The 15,400-nt window shown below is 39.6% G+C and overlaps 1 long non-coding RNA gene across 1 annotated transcript in view; it reads right to left on the bottom strand.

The window, feature by feature from the left end:
* Positions 1-15,400, bottom strand: part of LOC122552766 (uncharacterized) — a 38,583-nt gene that overhangs the window by 7,258 nt on the left and 15,925 nt on the right. The window contains exon 3 of the long non-coding RNA XR_006312488.2: positions 12,431-12,510. This is a non-coding gene — a long non-coding RNA (uncharacterized LOC122552766). The remainder of the gene's footprint in view (positions 1-12,430; positions 12,511-15,400) is intronic.

Here is a 15,400-nt window from a genome sequence, read left to right on the forward strand (position 1 = left end):
AAAGGCAAGGATTAATTATGGATAGTCAACATGGCTTTGTGCATGGGAAATCATAGAACAGAATCATAGAATCCCTATGTCGTGGAAGGAGGCCATTCAGCCCATCAAGTCTGAAGAGCATCCACCCAGCTCCAGCCCCCTACCCTATACGTGTAACCCAATTTTTCCGATGGTTAATTCACCTCGTCTGCACATTCCCGGACATTATGGTCAATTTAGCATGGCCAATCCACCTAACATGCACATCTTTGGACTGTGGGAGAAACCTGAGCACCCGGAGGAAACTGGGATATTAGTGGGACCGGAGGGTTTGACTTATAGGGAGAGGCTGAAAAGGCTGGACCTTTTCCCCTGGAGTGGTGGAGGTTGAAGAGTGACCTTACAGAGGTTTATAAAATCTTGAGAAACATGGATAGGATAAATAGACAAGGGCTTTTTCTGAGGAAGGAGGATGTCCAAAAGTAGAGGACATAGATTTAAGCGAGAAGTTAAAGATTTAAAAAGGACCTGAGGGGTAACCTTTTCATACACAGGGTGGTGCGTGTATGGAATGAGCTACAAAAGGAAGTGGTGGAGGCTGGTACAATTACAATATTTAAAAAGATGAATATATGGGTAGAAAGGGTTTAGAGGGAAATGGGCCAAATGCTGGCAAATGGGATTAGGTCAGATTAGGATGTTTGGTCGTCACGGACGAGTTGACCAAAGGGTCCGTTTCTGTGTTATGTGACTCTATGATTCTACAAATGTATGTGATGGTAAGAGAAGGCATTTTCTGGAGCCCTCAAGTCCTAGTTTCATTTGGATTGACATCACTATAGCATGCCTCCTTACACTCATGCTCAACAATTATTTTTCAAGGAAAGGTATAATTAAGATTTTACTCCACATCTCACCCAAGTTCTTTCTCAGCCCTTCTTTTAACCATTGACACTGAACTCTGACTGTCACTCCTCTAATCCCCTGTCCCACAATTCTCTTTCACTTGAGGCATTTAATGATACTCTCAGCTGGTTTGGAGGATGTGTACAATGTCTGCACTCTTTCAATATTGTTGAGAAGGAGAATACAGTGGTGGAGTTGAATGATAGCTCCTTTCATCGTTGGTCTTTGGCTGTACAACAGTGAAGACTAATCAAGGAAAAACTGGCCAAGAAGAAAACCTCAGGTACATGAACTATCACAACCTCTTGCTGTACTTGCCACACAATGTGTTTAATTTTTTATATTCAGCAAAAGAACTGTGAGTTGACTCTTATAAACAATAATATTCGTTTACTGAACACAATTAATATCAGAACAATCAAGTATTCTATAACCTAATGATAAATACTACAAACTATCTTATACTTTAACTTAACTTTCTGTGATCATACACCACCACACTGGAACTTGGCCAGGCTCCCCAAGTGGTGATGTCTTCTTCTCCTTCCAATGGTCTTAGAGGTGTTTTCTCTTTCAGTTATTCTCAAGTTACTGCCCTAAATGGGGTCTTGCAGCAATTCTTATCCTTCTGGGTTTTCGTGCCCTTTTGGGAGGGTCTTGAGGATCTGCCAATGGTTTGATCAGGTTCGATTACCCTGATCGATCAGATCAACCTGGTACATTGATGGCAGGGTGGCACTTAAGTGTCCATTATGACCGGTGCTGGGTGCATGTAACCTCGTCCAAATAAGAGTGCAAGGCGCTTCCATCTCTAGCAAATGACTCGATGTTCAGGATTGTCCGGAGGTTGACGTTCCATTGCCCCATTCAAGTCTAACTTCAGGTGTGTAAGGCAGGGTCTGTAGCTGTCAGGTTTGTTTTCAAACTGTCTGTGGGTAGTTGCAGGTTGTCTGGATTCTGCAGCATGTAGATTAGCACAGTCACTTTGGTCAAGGCTGGGTTCTATTTCCCAGCATGCTTTAATCATTGTCCATCTTTTATAATTCCATGCTAAGTTTATTATTGTCCATCATTATTTCCGGTGGCCCGTCTGGCCACACTCTGAAAAAGGAATGTAACAAACTGGAAATCCCCCTCTCATGTCTGTTTGTGGTGTGCTCTGAAGCAGTGAGAAATCTGATCAATGAGAAGAATGTTCAATGCCTTCTCCATCAATGCACAATGTGTGCCATCCACAAGATACACTGCGAAGCCTGGAAGGACAGGGCAGCAGATGATAGGAATGTCATGACCTGCAAGTTCCTCTGCCAGTCAGCAAAGAGGAAACTCAGTTGAAGGTAAAAGATTTGTCAATTTTCAAAGCCAGGTATGATGAACAGGAGTAGATGGTAGATGCCCTCAAAGTATCATAGCATCTTACCATATAGAATCAGCCCTTTGAACTATTGAGTCTGTACCACCAAAAATACATACTTCCTACTTTCCGGCACTAGACCCATGAATAGCCTTAAAAGTTATGACACTTTGAAGGTTGTGAGGTTTCTCGCCTCAGCTACTATCCCAGGCAGTGCATTCCGGATTCCCACAGCCCTCTGGCTGTAGTACAAAGAATGCAAGCAAGTCTTCCACATTTTCTAAAGCCACCAAAGTGGCCACAATATCAGAAATAGTTCAGATGATGGAGGTGGAAAGGAACTTGCAATCATGCTTAAAAGAGGTCTCAGGGTACGACACAGATTCATAGACATAGTGGATGGCATCCCACCTTTAATAACAAAACTCAGCTTTATGCATTTTTACAACCATGTGCAAACAAAATCAAAATAAATGTGATATATTCAGAGAAAAACTTCAATTCTTAGAAACAGCCCATCAAGAGCTAGTCTAACAATTGCAAGTAGCTAATCAAAACCTATCCAGGGAAAAGGATAAGACCAAGTTGAACCACGCTAACATTGAACATTCAGAAATTATTCATCTGCATAACTGGCAGCTGGAGTGTACATGGAAACACTCAAAAGCTTTCTCACTAAACAGAGGCCCAAACTCGAAAACTTCTAGAGCTGACAAGACTTGGAAAGCTTGAAGAAGCTTCAAATCAAGCAGAGAAAGAGTGTGATCATATTAAAAGTGAACATGATTGGAGTAAGCTAATTATCTTAAGGAGACTGCTGAAGCAAAAGGCCAGCTACTGTCGGTCACACAACACTAACAAATCTTGGAGACCAAGGAAGAAAAGATTACAGTAAATTTCTACAAATCCCTTACAGATATAGCCAATGTCCTTATGCAATTGACATAACAAAGAGATTCCTTGATTGGGGTGAAAGACTTGTTTTACTGGAATATTCAAGAGTTTGGAGATCATTGTGAATACTTAATGATGAGAACATTTTGCTGCAATCAATGAATGTTGATCTTTTGTTTGAAAAGTAAATGCGAGGAAGAGGGAAAATAAGCACGTGTTTGTTTCAGTTTTCAGACTGTCTTGGAAAATCAAGCCCTTGTTAAAGATAGAGATCACCTGCAGAATGATGACGACATTTTGATGAAAGGGTTAGAAAGAAATGGGAATGAAAATGTAAAACTTAAGCCCTCAACATCTTGGGAGTACAAATAGTTAGCAGAGATTAAGTCTAGTAGATCTTCTGAACTTCCTGCTGATCTCAAATTTTCTGTTCAACCTGCAGACCATGGTGCTATGCAAGAACTTCTTATAGATTCTGGTCTAGAAGTCTACTTCATTGTTGATGGTGATGCACTTCTACTTTCTGACTGGGGTTCTGGAGATGTTCTTGTTTGCAAAGAGGACTCAAGCTGAAACAAGTACAGTCTTGATACCACTACCTATAGAAGGTGAAATGTCTACACAAGGAGTAGGAGGGAAGACTTCATTCTCTCATCTCCGGAATTATTTTCCTTTTAAAATTTTCATTAAAGGGAATAAGGGCATCTCTGGTTAGGCCAGTATTTATTGACCTACCATAATTGCTGTAACAAATATGTTGGTGGGTTGCTTTCTGAAGACAATGATGGTGCCACACATTGGCTGCCCTTGTTCTTCCAGCTGGTAGAGGACATGAGTTTTGAAATAAGTCCACAATGACATTCAAACCTACTTTCTGGGTTTGATATAATTTTGGATCAATCTTTTAGGAAGTTAATAGGGTTTAGGCTGAAGATCAGATTGCGAAGAAGCAACATAACTACAAAGTCATGCAGTTTTGTTAATTATTTCTTACATCAGAGACCCCCACAATCCTAATGGATGTGGATGAATGGATCAATTTTCCAGATCTGTGGAGCCTACTGACACCTGAAGGGAACATGAATAGAAAGCTGAAAAGTGTATGGAAACTCATATAACCGAAGCCTAGATGTAGGAAGGATATTCTCAATGACTGGGCATGAGGAGCAATCTCATCACCCAGAGATTGCAAAGTCTGTGGAATTTTCTGCCATGGGAAACTGTTGAGGCCAAAACACTGACAACTTTCAAGAAAGATTTAGATATAGTTCTGAGAGCTAAACAGATCAAATGGTATGGGGAGAAAGAGCAACAGGGAACTGAGCTGGATGATCAGCCATGATCAAATTAAATGGCAGAGTAGACTTGATGGTAGAATAGCCTATTATTGCTTCTACATTCATGTTTATTTCCTTCTATGTTTCTTTCTGCATTTTTATTTCTTAACGATAAGTGCATTGATTTATGGTAAAGCCAACTCCTTGTGTTTTCAGTAGGAGCATACAATACAATCCCTCAACCCAAATTTGAAAATACCTCCCTATTTCTCCCTTTTTTTTAGCTTTGACAAAGGGTCAGTTAGACTCGAAACGTCGGCTCTTTTCTCTCCTTACAGATGCTGCCAGACCTGCTGAGATTTTCCAGCATTTTCTCTTTTGATCTTAGAGATTAAATAAGTAATAAACTTTTAAAAAACAGCTGTAAATAGAAGTCATAGAATAAGATGACCGTTTTTGCTGATGCTTTTTTTCCTAAGATTTCTACTTTCTGAATACGCTTCCTGCCTTTGTGATCAGACTTTGTGATCATCATTTTAATATTTCTTGGTGAAGCAATTCAAGCCACATCAATTGCCTGAGTGACCATCTCTTCCGTCAGAGAAAATGTATTTGAGATTGCATGTTCTGTTTACCTTGTAGATGTATTGTTCTTGTGAGATCCACCTCCTGATGATTTCCCCAGGGAAGCCTTCACAGATTTATGTCAAACTGTCCAGCTTGTTTAAGCTTTGGACCTTTACATCTTTTGATTATTCCAATTCACCTCAGTTAATAGATGTCAGGTCAGTCAATCAGCAATTCGCCGACATATACAGCAGACAACAGAGGGATTGTCACCAATAGTAAAATATTTTCTCATCACTTTCCCATGGAAAGCTTCCCTCTGTAAAAGTCACCGTGTTTTAATTTTGTGTGGCAGGTCTTCTTAAAGTAAAGGATACCATCGATACTGCACACATGTGCTGTCTTTCCTGAATATAATGATCTTTTTAAATAGAAACATAATGAGCAATTAGGGTATCATCATTCACATCAAATAAAGCAGGAGACCTGCTCAGAGTTATAGTACTCCTTTTGTGGCAATCCATCGTATCATCACTACTTGAAGGAGGGAAGGTTCCAGACTATTTGTGGACATTTTCTTTAACATTAGTTCATAACTGGCTGAGGCTGTGAAGAATTTGAGATGAATTCAATGGGTCACCAATAGCCAACAATATGATTCTCAATATCAAGAACCTTTAAGGTCCATGCAAGCTTGTATGAACAGAGGGAAGGCCAGTTAGCTCAGATGGTTAACTGTGGTGCTTATGATAACATTCTCAGGGGTTCGTTTCCTGTACTGGCTAATGTACTGTTCTTCCAGCAAATGCACAACTCTTCCATTTAAGGAGAGATGGTTGTAATATCACTGGTCAGATACCTATAGTCATGGCTGAGTGTTAAAGTGATGGATTTGAAATCCGTTAAGGTTCCCCATGTGATTTTAAGCCCTGTGTCCACATCTCTTGATATTTCTGATCCAGTCAAATCTAATATTGGGTGTGGCATTACCCCAAACTCTGGGGGGAAAAAAAATACACACTACTAATTTAGCCTTGGAATTTTTCTCCAACTCTGAAGGCAATCAAGAAACTTAAAGGAGACTGTGGTAACTAATGAGTATTGACAATCTCACTTACCCTGCATTCTGTCAAAGATCACTCCAAGCGCATGAGAAACACAGCCCCAGAGTAGGATATTGACCTGGTCTCTGATGGTAACATTAGTTGCAGCCAAACAGTCATGCAGAAATAGACAACAGATTCAGATAAATGCCAATTCAGATAAATAACATTTCTCAAGACAGTGAGTCAGTATTTCTTTCTGCTTTCTGTACTGTGTCAACAACCGTGGAAGGTTCTTATTTATTCTACCGTGACCTTCTTCTACCCTGTCAGAAATTAACTCTTGGACAAAGCTGAAGTGAAATGCAATAATTGCACTTTTCTCATTTGCAGAGACCCTGGAAACATCCCAATTGAAGTATTGAAGTCTTGTGCTCCAGAATCAGCCAAGAACTTAGTAATATAATAGGTTAAGAGCTATTATGCGAATTGTTAGAGTGCATTATCCATGATATCAGGCTATGGCAGATCACATGTAGCTAGAAATAAAGATTCTGATAAAGTCCTGCAAGAGTCTACCTTGTGAATAGAATAAATAGTCAATAAATGTTTATTAGTTTGTAACAGCATTGTTTCCAACTCTCTTTGACCAAAGACAAGCACACCCCCAGTCATGGTACTAATGGATGGTCGAACAGTTCCAGCACTGCTACAACACTGGCATCTGCCCAACATTGTGAATAATTAATCATGTGTGTCCAGTCCTCAAAAAGCAGGAGAAAATCAACCAGGCTGATACCCATACATCTACTCTCCATCATCAGCATAGTGCTGGAAGGAGTCATCAACAGGGCTTTCAAGTACCACTTACTCAGTAGCTACCCACTCACCATTGCTCAGTTTGGGTTCTTGACCACATATAACATTGCATCAAGCATGATAAAAGAGCCCAGTTCCAGACCTGATGTGAGAGTGGGTGCCCTTAACATCAACTTCCCCTTAGCCAAGTGTGCTAGTAAGGAGCATGTGCAAAATTGATGCCAAAGTGTAAGGGATGAATGGAGTAGAGGTTGGGTGGCAAACAATTCTTCATATATTGGCAGAAGACCTAGCACAAAGGGAAATGACTATGGTTTTTGGAGGCCAATCTCCTTAGCATCAGGATATTTCATCAATTACCTTTCCTCCAAAGTAAGGGCAGAAGGTGATGTTTCTTAATTATTACATATCGTTCAACTATATTTGCAAAGGCTTTTGAGATACACATATGCAACAAGACCAGGACAACAGCCAGGCTTGAGTTGTTAAGTGGCAAGTAACATTCTTGTCGCACACTAGTGTTAGGCAATAAACATTTCCAACAAGTCAGAGTCCCTAACCACCTCTCAAACATTTGAATATACGAATTAAGAGCTAAAAGGACTCCCATCTATCCAAGCTTTCCTCAGAAGACAATCCACTCATTGCAGATAACAATCTAGTGAACCTCATCCAAACCATCTGCAATACTTTTATCTCCTTCCTTCAATAATGAGACCAAAACTGCATACACAGTATTTGAGATGTGATCTCTTCAATACACTGTTCATAAAATAACCATTATATAGTAGCAAAGTTGTCCCCACCGCTACTGTACCCCAGTGTAATACACTGACAGACCCGTGTTATAAAGTGAGAAACTTATTCACACCAGTACTGTACCCTATTATAATACAGTAACAGGCCTGTCCCCACTAGGACTGAACTCAAGTGTTATACACAGACAGATGTGTCTCCTGCAGTTATATAAAGCAATGTTATATAGTGACAGACCTGTCCAGACATGCAATGTACCCCAGTGTTATACAGTGACAGACCTCTCCCTGTCAGAACATCATTCTAGTGTTGTACAGAGACAGAAGTGTCCCCACCAGTACTATACACTAATGTACTGTACACTAACTGAAGCATAACCCAGCATCCTGGGTCACTTTTATCTTGTCCCAGTACTGGTGCATCACCCTGGAACTCCAGATAGTTGGACTGAGTGAGCATCATTAAAGATGGCACAACAGGTGGAGATAGTGGTTCATAAAGCATACAATATTCTTGGTGTTATTAATAGAGACAGAATACATGAGTTGGGAGGTTGCTGAATCTGATAAAGAAACTTAGTTAGATCACAGCTTAAGTATTGTGTTTAATTATGGGCTCCACACTTTGAAAAGGGTGTGAAGGGTTTGAAGAGAAAACAGGAAAGGATTTTGACAATGGATCCAGATACAAGAAACTTCAGTTAAGAAGGTAGATTTAAAAAGCTTGGGCTATTTTTCTTGTTGCTGAAAAGGTTCCGTTTTCAAAATCATGAGAGGCCTGGCGAGAGAAGTCAAGGGCAAAATGACTCCATTTGTGATGCATCAATGACAAGAGGTCACAGATTTAAAGTGACTTACAAAAAAAGTCAATGTAACATGAGAAGAATTTTTCTTGCATTTTTTTCAGTCATTAGAGGAAGGAAAGGAGGCCTGGAAATATAATAGAGGTCAATCAGGTTCAATCAAGGCATTCAAAAGAGCATGAGATGATGAGTTAGATAGAAACATTGAGCAAGACAGAAAAGTGAACAATGACACACAGGCATGATGCTCATTTAGAGAGCTGGCACAGACACAATGATCCAAATGGCTCTCTGCACCCAAACAATTCTGTGATTTTGGAATGATGTCAGGAGAGTGCAGTGAGGGAAATGCCTGTGCACATGGAGAAAATATTTGCTACAAGGCTGTCCTTTAACCAGGGTTCAATGTGTAAATGTTTCATCATATTATGTTGAGTGAGTAGATGAGGAAGAAAGAAAATGAGAAAAGAGTATGTATATAGGCCTGAGTTCAAACAGGTCCTGGCCTCACCCTTCTGCCTGCAATTTGAAAAGTTGCTTTTTGAAATTGGTTAATGGCATATACTTATCAGGTTCGTCTTCTGTATATCTGTTATCTGCTTCCTCCTGTTATGTTCTACACATCCCTCTAAGTAAAGAACTAACATGGTTATTAAAATTCCAATGTCCTCCCTGCATTGTGATGCATATGACTTACTGAGCTGGCATCACGAACTGTTTGGAAAGCTCTCTCTGGGCCGACAACTTCACAACTGCAAATGTGATACCTATTCCAGGTTTTAGTGGAAGCTTCAAAATTTGTTCAGCGCAAGAAGGGTATGTAGTAATATGCTTATGAGCTTACAAGTCAGAATGCTTTTCCACATGATCATGGTTAAGCTGTAACAAGTGAAAAGAACGTTTTTGTAGGATTTCAATAGAAAAAAGCAGCTTTGCTGCAGCTGTAAAACCTTATCTTCATCTATTACAATTTTTTGTGAAGACCACATTCATCCTTGTTAGGGACTTCACCCAAAGCTGAGTGTATCCTGCCTGAAGGGTAGTCTCCTGTCACCTAACTCTCCAGCACCTGGAATACAACAGCTGAGAATTGAACATATATTCTTTGGCTGCTGAATGAAATTTGTTGATAAGGCTTACTGATTACCCCATGGAAAATAATTTTAAATCACAGTGGCATTCAGAGGGTAAAGTACTACTCCGATATCAAACCACTGCAGAACATCAGAATTCACTGTTTAATAAGACAGGTCTAAAATGATTGCAAGGGTATTCACTTTGGCAAAAAACAGTCAGTGCAATGGTGATCTGGGCCTACTACCTCAGGGCTCAGATTGAAAGATATGCTACTTGTTAGTATATTTCAACTCATTTTTTATGTTAGTTTACCTGGGACAATGCAGATGCAAAATCCCCTGTTTAACATATAAATATACACAGTCTTAGCCCATAGGACAATTTTATCCAGCCTGCAGATTTCCCAAGGAGAATTAGACCGAGTTATAAGAAGAGTCAGATTCCCTCTTACCACTGCTGGTTAAAAGGCCCTCAGCTGCCCCTCTGCCATTTAATAACCAATTGGCCATTAATAAGCTGGAAGTGAAAATTTCACTCACTGAATCAGAAAGTTCCTGCTTTTTGGATACCTTGTCTTTAAGAGAGTTCACCTTTAAAGATTTCATGTGCTGTGTGTGTGTAATGTTGGGACTCTGCCAGCCAGTTAGTCTGCTGTGGGGTTGCAAGGTTCACACAGAAAATCAATATGTCTGTGTCATAACTTATAAGGTGTTTTATTGTTTTAATTAAACTAACCCATAGAATTAATTAATCCCTCATGAGTGATTAACAGTTAGACTATTATCATAATTATGGCATGGTGAGCAATTGTGAAAAAACATGATGCTGATGAGGCTTTTAATACTTGAACAATCAGCAAATAAGTTAATCTAAAGGTGAAATTCAGAGTTGATAATCTTAAATTACATTGAATTGTATGTGAAAACTCTTGATGCATAGCATTGGAGCATTGAAAACACAGCTTACTGGTGAGCATAGAAATCCCCGTTGAGAGGGATTTGAAAAAAGGCAAGTGATCAGTGTACATGTATAAAAGGCCATGAGTGCAAAGTGCCATTGGAGAAATCGCTTCCCATCAATGAAAACTAAGGACTACTTGAAACATGACTGAAGATAGAAAGCGTGTCAAGTGATTATTTAGTTATTCCATCCTTACAGCACTGTACAAAGTACAAAAAATCATATTCATTCCTCAGAAAACTGGTAATTATTCATTATTCACTAAAGTTGACACAAAGTCAAATGTCCATGTATAATATTTGCTCTGTATATTTTTAAAAGTTATATCTATCAACAAGGGAAACCATGACAAAGCCATATGAATGTAAAACTTGCAGAATATAATGGCTTACCAACTCCCTATGCAGGATTAAGAGAGCTGGAGAGCTATTCCAGTCAGATATCAGGAACACAACAGGAACTGAAGCAGAATACTCAAGAAATACTTGCTGTACTGAATAGGAAAGAAGGATGGAACTCATCGCTTTCTAGTGAATTAGTGGAGCTAAAATCTCAGCTCTCCGCTGTGGAGAAAAGGACAAAATTCCATGAGGAAAAGGCCAAACTCTCTGCTCAACTTCCAATAATGACTGATGTGCTGAAATAGAAAGAAAGGAAGCAAGATGAACTTCAAGTTCTGTATCATCAACTAAAAGAAAAGATTGTTAGTTTACAGAAAGATCTGTAAAAATTCACTTATAAAACCGATCAGGTTCAGCAGGAGCAGCTACAGAAACATTGAACTGGGTTCATATCAATTCTGGAGAAAATGACAGACCTTTAAAAACAGATTGAGTTATAATGATGCACATGATAAGGAGCTACCAAACACTCAGAACACAGCTCTTTTAGAAATAAATGCCAGCAATACTGAAGAAATCTGCTATCCTTAAATGATCTGGTATACATGTGACTCAAGACCCACAGCAGTGCAATTTAGTCTTCACTGTAGTCTTATATGGCCGAGAAAGTATATCAATTTGAAAGAAATTAAATACCGGTGACATATGTTAGCCTTGCTGGTGACACCAACATCCTATATAAGAATTTTAAAATATATCCCAGTGAAAGCACTCAAACAAGACCCAGAGAAAACTATACAATCACTGAAGCAGCAAATGGAAGAGATTCAGACTCCAAAGGAGAGAACAACAAGAAAAATTGAAGATGCTGGACAATTACTAGAACAGACTCTAAAGGAGACAATACACTGGACCAAATTGGCTAAAATCTTTACAGAATTAGAAGAACCCAGGGCATGGAACCTGGAGCTTCAAAACGAGCTGGAAATTTTAAAGGAACAGAATCTACAATCCATGAAGAAAATGCATGACAATGCAAACAGGAACAATTGGCAATCATAGAAATCAACTGCACCTCAAAGTCACCATCATGAGATCTGGACATATTTGAGAGTCTTAAGGTTTCATTGGCTTATTTGTTAATTGAAAAATGGTTAAAATTTCTTTTGGAAAGGAGGGGCATGTTTCATATGTACCCAACCTTTCAGAGATTTTACCTTTCAAGATTCTACATTCTGTGCGTATATAATGTTGCAACTCAGCCCATCAGTTAATCTACACTGAGTCTGCAAGTTGCACACACTGACATCTGTTGGTTTGCTGTAATGACTGTTTCATAATTTATAATGTGCTCTATTATTTCAACTAATGCATCAAGTTATTAAATCTCTGAAAAGCAATTGACTAATCAACCAATGCCAGTAATATGATAGTCTTGCCTGTGAGAACTGCCCACCAATTGGACACCAGCAATTCCCACAACTTTCAACGTGTACCAATGAACTATTTAGTTATAGTTGATGAGATTACTGCTCACCAAAATGTCTGATACAAGGATGATACCTCATTGCAGGAGCTTTAATGAGGCTCTTCTGGACAAGCGGCCTCCATATAGCAAAGTAGAGGGCTAGGATCTCAGATGATGTATTACTTACAATCTATTTACCCAGTCTCCTCAATCAGATTCACACAGCCTTGTTGGCATTCCAAGTGAGAATAATCAGAAAATCTATACCTGTAAAATAAAAATCCCATGTTACCAATTAATGGTTCCCAAGAGCTGATCCATCATCAAAAGATAAACACAACTCTGTACCTCAACACATTAATTTCTTTGATGAACTCGTAGTAAGACCTTTATAAGTTGCACATTTTTATGAGCAAGATCATAATGTAAAATAAATATGGTATATTTTCGGTTTGGAAAACTCCCCTGAACCGTTACGTGCTGGTGCAATAGTCAAACACACTGTAGAAAATACAGAGCTGTTTTGTATGTAGTAACATGCTTCACCAAGACTTTCTAATGAGACTGAATCTGCAAATGACTTTCTATAAACAAATGGGGCTATGGCCAGTGCAAATATTTATCATGGATTGGAGGCAACTCAAGGAACAGAATCATGTTTGTCTGATTAGCTTGTGTATGTAGTTCACTGAACAGGAACCTGAATGTTTGTAAGTAAACACTTAACCAGAAGGTCCCTAGTGGCTGCAGTTTCTGCAACAGTGTAGTTCATGTTCCAAGTCATACTATTAGTAGCCGACTTCATTCAAAAGTGAATGATGTACATCTCATCAATAACAACGGTTCTAAAACACAGCCTTCTTTCCAGAATCAAAAGCATCTTTGATGGGTTTTACCTGTACTAGATGGTTAGTTATAAAAATGCTGGGGTAACCACAAACAGCCAGCTCAAAGATATTTTCTAATCAACCTGTTCAGAGATGGTAGAACACACCTTTGGAGCAGGTGGGACTTGAACCCAAGTCTTGTAGCCTAGAGGAAGGGACTCTACCAAAAGAGCCCTCACAGCCAAATATAAGATATTTTCTAAATAGCCTGGACAGAGACGTTAAGAAAACATGGAAATGGATGAATATGTCAGCTGTTATTCCCATTAAGTCCACTGAATTCAAGCTGTTTAGATCTTCATTTCATCTGGACATTTTAACACTCTTCCAGTGAGGTGAGGGGGATGAGCGTGAGAGGGGCAATGGTTTCTTCACAATTTGACCTCAAGTTGCCATCGTTTTGGGTTAAATGAAAGTGGGTTGGTGAGAAACAGGTGATTAGTACTGCATCAATGGCAAATCTGTGTCAGAAGAACTGCCCGCGACTAAACTATTTCAGTGATGGGCGTGACTTCAACTGAACCAACTTTATGGACTGCAGCCCTGGTTTCCTGGGGTTTGGGAAGCCTGGCAAATGAAAGAATGTGACTTTGGTCAGACCTACTGGAATAAATTTATTTCAAGTATTTCTTGTGGGCCAGGAGAAGCTTAACTGACCTAACTTCCAACCTCAAAGCCTCTCAAGCTTCCCTGCTGCCGCAACCCATTGAGTTACTTACAGGATTAATACACTAAGAATGAGTTCCATCTAACCTGGAGGGATACCAATATCCTGGCAGGGAAGATGGTTTAAATCATTGTGGCAGATGGTTGGGAAGCAGAGCAGTAGGTCAGCATGTGAAGTAATTGAGGAGAAGGTCAAATAAGTCTAATAGGAAGAAAAGGCAAGGCCAGGTTAACATGACAGGACTGGTGGTCTGAAATGTATTTATTTTAATGCAAGAAGTATAGCAGATAATGCAATTGAACTGAGAGCCTGGAGTAGTACATGGCACTACAATGTTGTAGCCATTACAGAGAGTTAGTTGAGAGAAGGGCAGGACTCTTAGCTCAATGTTCCAGGGTTTAGATGTTTCAGGCATGATAAAGGGAAGTAAAAGTTGTGGGAGAGATTAAGGAGAATGTCATAGCTGCACTAAGAGAGGAGACCTTGGAGGGGTCGTCCACCGAGGCTGTCTGAGTAAACGTCAGGAATAAGAAAGGTGCAATCACTATCATGGGGTTATACTATAGGCCTCCCAATAGCCAGCAGGAGATAGATGAACAGATATACAGGCAGATCATGGAAAGATGTAAAAATGACAGGGTTGTTGTAGTGAGTGATTTTTAACATCCCCAATACTGGTTGGGACTCTTTTACTGTCAGAAACTTAAATGGGACAGAGTTTATTGGGTACATCCAGGACAGCTTCTTGAAACAGTATGTAGATAGTCCAACCAGGGAAGGAGCCTAATATTGGGGAATGAGCGTGGCCAAGTGATTGAAGTTTTAATGGGAGAGCATTTTGGGAAACATAATCATAATTCCATGATTTGGAGGTGCCAGTGTTGTACTGGGGTGCACAAAGTTAAAAATCACACAACACCAGGTTATAGTCCAACAGGTTTAATTGGAAGCACTAGCTTTCGGAGCGCTGCTCCTTCATCGGGTCAATTGTAAGGCACAGAATTTATGGCTAAAGTTTACAGTGTGATGTAACTGAAATTATACATTGAAAAATGCTTTGATTGTTTGTCGAGTCTTTCACCTGTTTGAATATTATGATAGTTTCAGTTCTTTCATGTGTAAATCACAAAACTTTTTTTAAAAAGCTACATTCTCAGGTTAACTGTAACAATTGGTGTTAGCCAGATAATATGTTGATGGTGTTAGCCCTCTGGGTTCCCTGTCTGTGCCGTAATGTTTAGACTGATTCTAATCTAAAAAGTGAGTTAACAGAGTCTTATATCAATTCATGCAGTTTTTGAGCAAGGTACAATGTAACTCTGCAAGTACAAATTCACCCACAAATGTATATGTATATATGTGCTTGTGAGTTTGTTTGTGTGTGTGTGTGAATGTGTGTGCCTGTCTGTCTGTCTGGGGTAGGGGGTTGTGAGTGTGAGAGAGAGTGTATATGTGTGTGTATGTGAGAGTGGAGTGTCTAAGTCTGTGAGGGGGTGCATGTGTGAGTGTGGGAGTGTGTGTGTCTGTAGGAGTGTGTGTATGTTCCCTCCCAGACAGGAGTGTTCCCTCCCAGTAGGGGAACACTTAGGCAGTCCAGGACATT

The sequence above is a fragment of the Chiloscyllium plagiosum genome, unplaced genomic scaffold (genome assembly GCF_037043375.1).
Source record: "Chiloscyllium plagiosum isolate Xiang-an unplaced genomic scaffold, Cpla_swu_hap1 HiC_scaffold_10, whole genome shotgun sequence".
Classification (NCBI taxonomy): domain Eukaryota; kingdom Metazoa; phylum Chordata; class Chondrichthyes; order Orectolobiformes; family Hemiscylliidae; genus Chiloscyllium; species Chiloscyllium plagiosum.